The sequence below is a fragment of the Nycticebus coucang genome, chromosome 13 (assembly GCF_027406575.1).
Source record: "Nycticebus coucang isolate mNycCou1 chromosome 13, mNycCou1.pri, whole genome shotgun sequence".
Classification (NCBI taxonomy): domain Eukaryota; kingdom Metazoa; phylum Chordata; class Mammalia; order Primates; family Lorisidae; genus Nycticebus; species Nycticebus coucang.
The window spans coordinates 96,161,363-96,170,511 of NC_069792.1; the positions used below are offsets into that span (position 1 = coordinate 96,161,363).

Genomic DNA, 9,149 nt, shown 5'->3' on the forward strand with positions numbered 1-9,149 from the left:
TTTATGAAAAATTGAATCATATCAGTTATTGACAAGCTAATAAAATATCTACCTCTCCATATATTCTCTTAAAATGATAGTGGAATTGAAATGTGGTAACATATCATCTTACATTTTCATTAAATGTGGAAGGTTTAAATCATTAATTCATATTAAAAACAAAAACAGAACTCTACTAGAATGTAGATTATAGCTCTGTGTACTAACCAGAAGCATTTAAAATTTTAATGTATTTGAATGCAAATTACAAATTATAATCATATTATATTATATGATTAAAATGAAGTACAGCAGTTCTTTAAAGAAACGTTTTTGTTTTTTTTTTTTGAATTTTTAAAAAATATGGAACGCTTCACGAATTTGTGTGTCATCCTTGCGCAGGGGCCATGCTAATCTTCTCTGTATCGTTCCAATTTTAGTATATGTGCTGCCGAAGCGAGCACCAAAGAAACGTTTTTAATACACACAAACATTTTTTGATTTTGGTAGGTGATAGTATACAAGAGGACCATTTAGTATATGTACACCATTTAAAGTGCTTATATGCAAATTTATTCCCAAGAAACTTATATAATTTAAAATATAAATAGTCCTTGACTACCGATGGTTTATCTTAAGATTTTTCTACTTTGAGATGGTGGGAAAGTGATAGCATTTGATAGAATTGTACCTCAAGTACTCACGCAAACATTTTGTTTTTCACCTTCAGAGTAGCATTCAATAAATTACATATGATTTCAATAGCTTATTATGTAATAATTTTTGTGTTAGAAAGATTTTACCCACCCATAGGCTAATGTGTCCTTAGCATGTTTAGTGTATGTTAAGCTTAAAAATGATGTTTGCCAGGTTAGGTGTAATAAGTGGATTTTCAATTTATCATGTTTTCACTGAGTTTATTGTGACATTACTTAACTCAAGGAGTATCAGCATATAAAAATATAAAAGTCAAAATGTGATTGTTGTGTAAAGCGCCTTTTAATTTAACTTAATTCAATGAATTGTAAGTTCAATTTGATTTTCTTTGTTATTTTTGCTTTCTTCAATAAATTACACTTTAAATAAATTTAATTCTTCAATAATTTTTTTTCTACCTTTCAATAGGCAGAGTTTGTGCAGGCCAGCCACAGACTCTTCTTCTGAGTTAGTGTTTCTGGCTAGCCTAAAATGGAGATGCCCGGGCTGGACTTCCCTTCCCGCAGTGTCTTAGTGTGGTACCTCTATTCTTGTGGATTTGTACAATGTATTTTTCCATTTTATGCTAAAAAGAATGCTTAGGAATTAAGTACCTATTAAAAATCATTTTGAAAAACTGCATTCATATATTTAATTCAAACCTTTCTGGATTGCGTACATTTTGTGTTTAAAGGAAACTATATATATATATATACACCATTCTGTATGTTCTCACACACTGTCTTTATATACCCATGGAGTTTATTTTGGCATCTGCCTTGTGTATGTCATGTGGTTTCAGACATGAAATAAAATATTAACACTTTAGACCTTATGCTATGAATAATTGATGTTGTTGTTCCATGAACTCTAAGTGACATGAGCCTTCAACTATGGCTGTTCTTTATTCCAACTGTCTTGTCGTCTGCCTATTTGTAAAACTTTCAAAGGAGAGGAGAACAAAGAAAAGCGTGATAAAAGCTGTGTTTACTTGAATATTCATGTTCTATTGCACATGCCCGTGAACTTGGCTGCGGAGTTGCTTGAAACTTCACCAAGGCTCTTGAGCCCTGTCTAAATCTCTCCATAATTTAATACCAGACTTTCTTTGTGGAGCTGGTCTCTTCTTTTTAGTTGCAAAACTTCAGCAGAACCCACACATTTTCTAGAATGAGGATCCTGGCTGAAGTGCTTCTGTTAGACGAAAGATACCGCCTGTCAACAGTGCCTTATTTTGCTTGTGTTATACATTTAATGTTGGGCTTGTAGGATGAGGAATGAAAGAAGAGGAAAGAGGCTTCAGAAACAGGCGCACGGCCTACAGACATATGGAAAAATGCTCATCATCCTTAATCATCAGAGAAATGCAAATGAAAACTACTTTGAGATACCATCTAACTCCAGTAAGATTAGCCCATATCACAAAATCTCAAGACCAGAGATGTTGGCGTGGATGTGGAGAAAAGGGAACACTTCTACACTGCTGGTGGGAATGCAAACTAATACGTTCTTTTTGGAAAGAAGTTTGGAGATCACTTAGGGATGTAAAAATAGACCTGCCATTTGATCCTACAATTCCTCTACTAGGTATATATCCAGAAGAGCAAAAATCACATTGTAACAAAGATATTTGTGCCATAATGTTTATTGCAGCCCAATTCATAATTGCCAAGTCATGGAAGAAGCCCAAGTGCCCATAGACCCACAAATGGATTAATAAATTGTGATATATGTACACCATGGAATATTATGCAGCCTTAAAGAAAGATGGAGACTTTACCTCTTTCATGTTTATATGGATGGAGCTGGAACATATTCTTCTCAATAAAGTATATCTAGAATGGAAGAAAAAATATCCAATGTACTCAGCCCTACTATGAAACTAATTTATAGCTTTTATATGAAAACTATACCCCAATTATAACCTAAGAATATGGGGAAGGGGTAAAGTGAGGGGAGGAGAGGGTGGAGGATGGGTGGAGGGAGGGTGATTGGTGGGTTACACCTGTGGTGCATCTTACAAGAGTACATGTGAAACTGAGTAAATTTAGAATATAAATGTCTGAACACAATAACTAAGAAAATGCCAGGAAGGCTATGTTAACCAGTTTGATGAAAATATTTCAAATTGTATATAAAACCAGTGCGTGGTGTCCCATGATTGCTTTAATGTACACAGCTATGATTTAATAATAAAAAAAAAAAGTCAAGCCATCTAGCCCCTGGGCAATATACTCTAACTGCCAAGAGGAAGAGGCAGATAGACACACACATCAAAACAGCAATTCTAGAATTTTAGCAATAAACTTAGTTTCTAGTGAGAGAAAGGAGCAAAACAAAGTGCATGATCTTTTGGATTTTCAGAAGTAAATTCTGTTTTAGTTTCCACTGTGAGCTGTGCACTATGAGAAAGTCGTCCAACTTTGTTAAGCCATGATGTTTTCATTGCAAAATGTGCACAATAATATCTACCAGGCATGGCTACAGACACATTCTGCCCATTGGTCTCTACCTTTTGTGCCCCCAACATCTACCTTCACAGTTTTATTTCTGTTAGATGGGAAACACTCTGGAGCCAAGTGCTGTACCATCACCAATATTGGACCCTTCTTCCTAGTATCAGCTCATATACATAGTCACTGCTCAAAAGTATTCATATAAAAAAGAACTGCTGTCTACTTTTTCACAAGTCACTGAAACTCATTTATCTTTAGGTGTTTTTCTATGTAAAAGAGAAGTAACAGCAATATGACGTATATAAAAGTAAGTTAAATACGCATGGTATCTACGGTAGGTGATAATGATTACTAAGCTATTTTTGTGTCTACTGCCTTGACAGTCCCTCAAGGAAGCTGCCACACAGAATGTCTCTTCTCAAATGTTCCCATCAGATACCCAGCACATCCACTAGACTCTGTTCAGCTCAACCTTGACTTGCTTGTTTAATATTATATTTCACACTGTTAGCTGAGGGGTTATAGTAGATTCTCTTTCAGATTGAAGAAGTTCTCTTCTGTGTCTACTTTTCTGAGCATTTTTATCAGGCGTTGATCTTGGACTTCATCCAATGTTGTGTTATTTTTTTCTGAGATGATCACATGTTTATTCTCTTTCCTTTTTTATAGTTTGCTAAGCTTAATATGGTCAATTCAATAATTAGGTTTGGAATGTTAAACAGACAAAGCATATGTGCCTGGGATAAAATGTGCACGGTTATGAGACATTATATCTTTCATATATTGGTAGATTGTATTTGCTAAAATTTTACTTCAAGCTTTTTTTTCTCCTAAATTTCAGATTAATATGAGGGTGCAAATGCTTAGGTTAAATTGTTTTCATTTCGAAGGTTAAATTGTAGTTTAGCTCTTCACTCGGGGGCATGCTGAACACCTTCACCTTGTGCACTTTAGGTGAGAAACTGTCAATCATCCTCCCTCATTCCCCCTCCCTTCTTCCTCTTCCTTTCCCCTGGCTACACTATACTTGTGGCTTTCTTTCATGTGGGCATGCAGTTGTTTATATATTGGTTTCCTACTTTACATCTTTTGCATTTACCTGGATGGAGTTGAAACACATTCTTCTTGCTTCAAACTTTTGCATCTGTATTGATAAGAGATAATCAAGGAGGTAAAAGACTTCTACAGGGAGAACAATGAGTTACTGAGGAAGGAAATCACACAAAATGTAAGAAAAAAAAAAAAAGGAAAAATACATTATGCTCTTGGATCAGCAGAATCAACATTGTTAAAATGCCTGTACTACCCAAAGCGGTCTGCAGATTCAATGCAATACCCATTAAAATATCAATGTCTTCTTTTGCAGATACAGGAAAAATAATTTTATGCTTCATATGAAATGAAAAAGAGCCTAGATAGACAAAGCAATTTTAAGCAAAAAGGACAAATCAGGAGGTATCCTTTCACTAGACTTCAAGCTATACTACAAGTCTATAATAACCAAAACCTCACAATACTGGCACAAGAACAGTGACATAGACCAATGGATAAGAACAGAGAACACAGGTGTAAAGCCATCCTCCTATTGTCATCTGATCTTTTACCTAGCCGACAACAACATACACTGGGGAAAAGAATCCCTATCCAATAAATAAAAGGTACCGGGAAAACTGGATAGCCACATGTAGAAGATTGAAGCAAGATCTTACCCCTTATCACACACAAAACTAATTCATGATGGATAACAGACTTGAATTGGAGTCATGAAAGTATAAGAATTCTAGAAGACAATTTTGGAAAAACCCTTACTGACATCAGCCAAGGCAGAGAATTTATGAGGAAGACCCCAAAGGCAATCGCAGCAACAACAAAAATTAACAAATGGGCCTGATTAAATTAAAAGGCTTCTGCACAGCCAAGGAAACAATAGAGTGAGTGGGCAACCTACAGAATGGGAGAAAATATTTGCATCTTCTACATCGGCTAAAGAGATGACAATCGGCAGATATAAAGAACTCAAGAGAATCAGCAAGAAAAAGCCTACAGAAAAGTGGGAAACAAACATGAACAGCAACTTTTCAAAAGAGGATAGACTAATGACCGACAAGTGCAGGACAAAGATGTTCCCTGTCTCTCATTCTCAGGAAAACGCAGATCAAAGCCTTGAGATTTCACCTAACTCCAGAGATAATGGCTTTTATATATGTATAAAAATAATCCCAAACAACAGATGCAGCATGGGTGTAGAGAGAAAGAAACATCTGATACAATTTTTGTGGGACCTCAAACTAGCATAACCTCTCTAGAAAGTTGCACAGAGATATCTCAAAGAAGTACAGGTAGACCCACCATTTGATCCAGAAATCCCATAATTGGATATTTACCTAGTGAAGAAAAAAGACCTTTTTACCAAAAAGACATGTGCATTTGAAAATCACAGAGATGTGGAGCCAACCTAACTACCCATCAATACACAAGGGGATTAATAAACCCTGGCTATATGTATACCCTGGGGTAGTACTCAGCTATTTAAAAAGGAAGGTCAACTAATACCTTTGGTATAAAGCTGGATGGAACTAGAGACCATTCTTCTATGTAAAGTTTCACAAGAATGGATAAGAAGACACCTCATGGACCTAGAATTAAATCGGAACTAATTGATCAATATCCACCTGCACATTTGTTAGGACAAGTTGATGGAAAGGAAGAAGGTGGGAGGGGCCAAGAGGGGAGGAGTGAATTCACACCTAACAGGTAGATGCCTGCTATCCGGGTCAGGGACATGCTTATAGCTTAGACTCCAAGTGTACAAGAGCAATTCATGTAACCAGAGCATTTGTACCCCTGTAATATTCTGAAATAAAAATAATATATGAATAAAAAGAAACATACTTCATTTATTTTTAATCACTGTCAGTTTATTAAGACTTACTTTGTGACTGAGAATATGGAGTTTCTAGGTAAATATTTTTCATACACTTAAAAGGCTTTCAGTATTATAACAAATTGATAGCATTTTTTATGTCTTTTATAGCATTAGTGAGTTTCTATTACTTAATATATCAATTATAGAAAAAGCAATATTAAAATTTCTTACAATAATTATTGATGTATTTATTTTCCCCTTTAATTCTAAAAGAGTTTCATTGTGTATTTTGTGTTGAGGGACAGAAGTTTTAAGTTTGTTACATTTATTGCCCTTATCTTTGGTATTATGTATTTATCTGTAATCTGGTTTTATGATATTAACATCACCTTCACAATTTTCTGTTGATTAGTGTTACGAGTTTCTTCTTTTTAACCAACTGTGCCTTTATAGTTAACATTTATTTCTTGGCAGAAGTGCATAATTTGGTCATTTGGTTCAGTGAGTAGGGTGCCAGCCCCATATACCGAGGGTGGTAGGTTCAAACCTGGCCCTGGCCAAACCGCAACCAAAAAATAAATAAATAAATAAATAAATAAATAAATAAATAAATATTTTAAAAAAAATCCAATCTGACAATCTCTGTCTTTTCATTAGTTCTTTAACTTGCTTAGATTTTCTTCAATTTTTGATAGACTTACATTGAAGTTCATCTTCCTAGTGTTGGTTTTCAGTTTTCCCCTACACTTCCTTTGTTCATCAAATAAAATATTTTGTTCATTTTTTCTTCATTTTCTGTCCCTCTTCTTCACCAAGTCCAATAGCATGGGCACAAGGTTTCCTGAAGTTTTTGCCCACTTTGCTGCTGCTATTATCATTTACTAAAATGCATTTGTCTTCTAGGCTTCATCTCAGATGGTCTCTATTGCTGTTTTCAAGTTCACTAATATTTTCTCCTTCAAGGTCTAATCTTCCATGATTCCTAACCAGCACATATTTAACCTCTGACATTTCAGTTGCTTTCTCTACATATTTGATTTGGATCATACGTGTGTGTCTGTGAGTGTGTACAGAGGGTGCCAAAAAATGGATACGCATTTTATGAAAGAAAAAATATATTAAAACTGTAATACTTAATATGTGCCAATAACAAAAGACGAATACAAGTCACATTCGAGAACCTCTTATATTGCAAAAGTGAAATGTGACTTGACTAGTACTATTTTAAAACAGCATTTTCTTTGCTTAAAATGTGTATATAATTTTTGGCACCTTCTGTATATTTGTGTATGGGGAACTTATATATGTATATAATTTCTTAGCTCAATAAAACTTTTTCAATATATAGAATAGAGATGTAATATAATAACAACTAGTCTAAATATATTAGACTATTTTTATGTCCTTATCTGATAATTCTAGTATTTCTGCCATGTTTAAGTATATTTTAATTGGAAGCCTTTATATGTGAGTTGAATTCTTCACCTTTTTATTTTCAGCCTAGTAGAATTATATTAGATGCCAGACTTTGTGGTTTTATCTTGATGGGTGATTCATATTTTCATATTCCTACCAATATTCCTGATCTTTGTTCTTGAATATAGCCAGTTACCAGAAAGAAGATTTATCTTGTTAGGTGTTCATTGTAATAATTTTTTAGAAAATTTAGATAATTTTCTAGACAATACTAGAGCTGTGTATATTCTAAGGTCACTATCTCATATTGGTTTGGTAAGACTCTGATGAGGATGCTACCCAACATCCTTGAATTATGAATTGTTTCTATCTGGTTTATGTAAACAGGCACTATTCTAAGCCTGGGCAAACGCTGGGCCACCATGGTCATGATTTCATTCCGAGATATTTCCCATAGCCTTAGGTAGTTTTCTTACATGAATGCTCTGATGAATATTTGGCTGAGTAAATCAAGAAGTTTGTTCTACGCATTTCCCATCTTCCCTCCTCTCTGGTATATCACCCTCTAAACTCCATTCACCTGGGTCTCCAGAAGCACGCTCTGTACTTTCACAGTCCAGTTGATTTAGGGGTGATGAGAGACACAGAGGTTCTGGGAAGGTCTAAATCCTTCCGCTTTAAGTATAGCTTTCCTTCTCAAAATTTCAGGCTTGCTTGCTGTGAAGAAGCCATCAGATGCGTATTTCTACGCTCAGGAAGCAGTAGCAATGTAGGTTTCTACCTTAACCCATTTGAATTTCCACTGCAGAAACTGGATATGCACAGCTTTCTGCAATCTCCAATTGGTTCATTCATTCCTGGGATATTTAGTGATATTTTAAAATTATTTTATGATCTTTACTTTTCCCAGCTCTTTTTGTAATTATGTAATGTTTAATTTCCATATTAAATTCTTTATAACACTACACTTTTCTACTTCTTTGAGTGGACCCTAAGTGATTCAGTTATTAATACCAGAAGTGTTTCCAGGGAAACACAATTTAAAGATGAGAATATGAAATTGGTTCTTTGACTTTATTGTATTTAAAAGCCCTACTATCCTTGTTGCCAGTGATAAAAAGGACATTGCTAGTTCACGGCACACTGTGATAGATGGTTTCATAAATCATATTCTCTGAAATGACTAAGTGTTTGGAGAAGGCAAGTTTTGGTTGACCAAAGACCTACTACCCTAAAAAATATTAAACAAAATAAGTAGCAATAATGAAGTTATCAGTTCTCAGTAAGCTGAGAACCTATATTAGTAACGTGTTTAGCTCAGATATTTAAATAGAAATTTTTCAATTTCTAGTTTAAGGATCAAAAAGCTTCTTGGAATGCCCTGAAAAAATATACTTCCTTATAGCTACAGGACTGAGATTTTCTGAAAATAAAATTCAAACTCTCATTGGTTGAGTGGCAGCTGACTTACAACACAGATGATTTTTAAAGCCTCTCAGCATGTCTTTTATTAAAGTGAGGTCATTATTTGGGGAAAAAAAAGTGAAAATCAATTGGGAATGTGTGGATAGTTTCTAAGGGTATTTTAACCTTAAATTTTACTGAGCCTCTTTGCCTATGGAAATAAGCACCTTGTTGTTTTAGAATGTTTATCTCTTTTTTTGCCTAAAAAAACCCAGCAACAGGCCTCTTCTGAGACAGTAATCTGCAGAGAGTTGTTAATACTCTTCAGCGCC

General features: G+C 34.7%; 1 non-coding gene across 1 annotated transcript; it reads right to left on the reverse strand.

Annotated features, from left to right (window-relative positions):
* Window positions 1-336: 336 nt before the first annotated feature.
* On the reverse strand, window positions 337-443 carry LOC128564250 (U6 spliceosomal RNA). The gene has a single exon (XR_008374091.1). It is a non-coding gene; the product is annotated as a U6 spliceosomal RNA (small nuclear RNA).
* Between the last annotated feature and the right edge of the window lie 8,706 nt (window positions 444-9,149).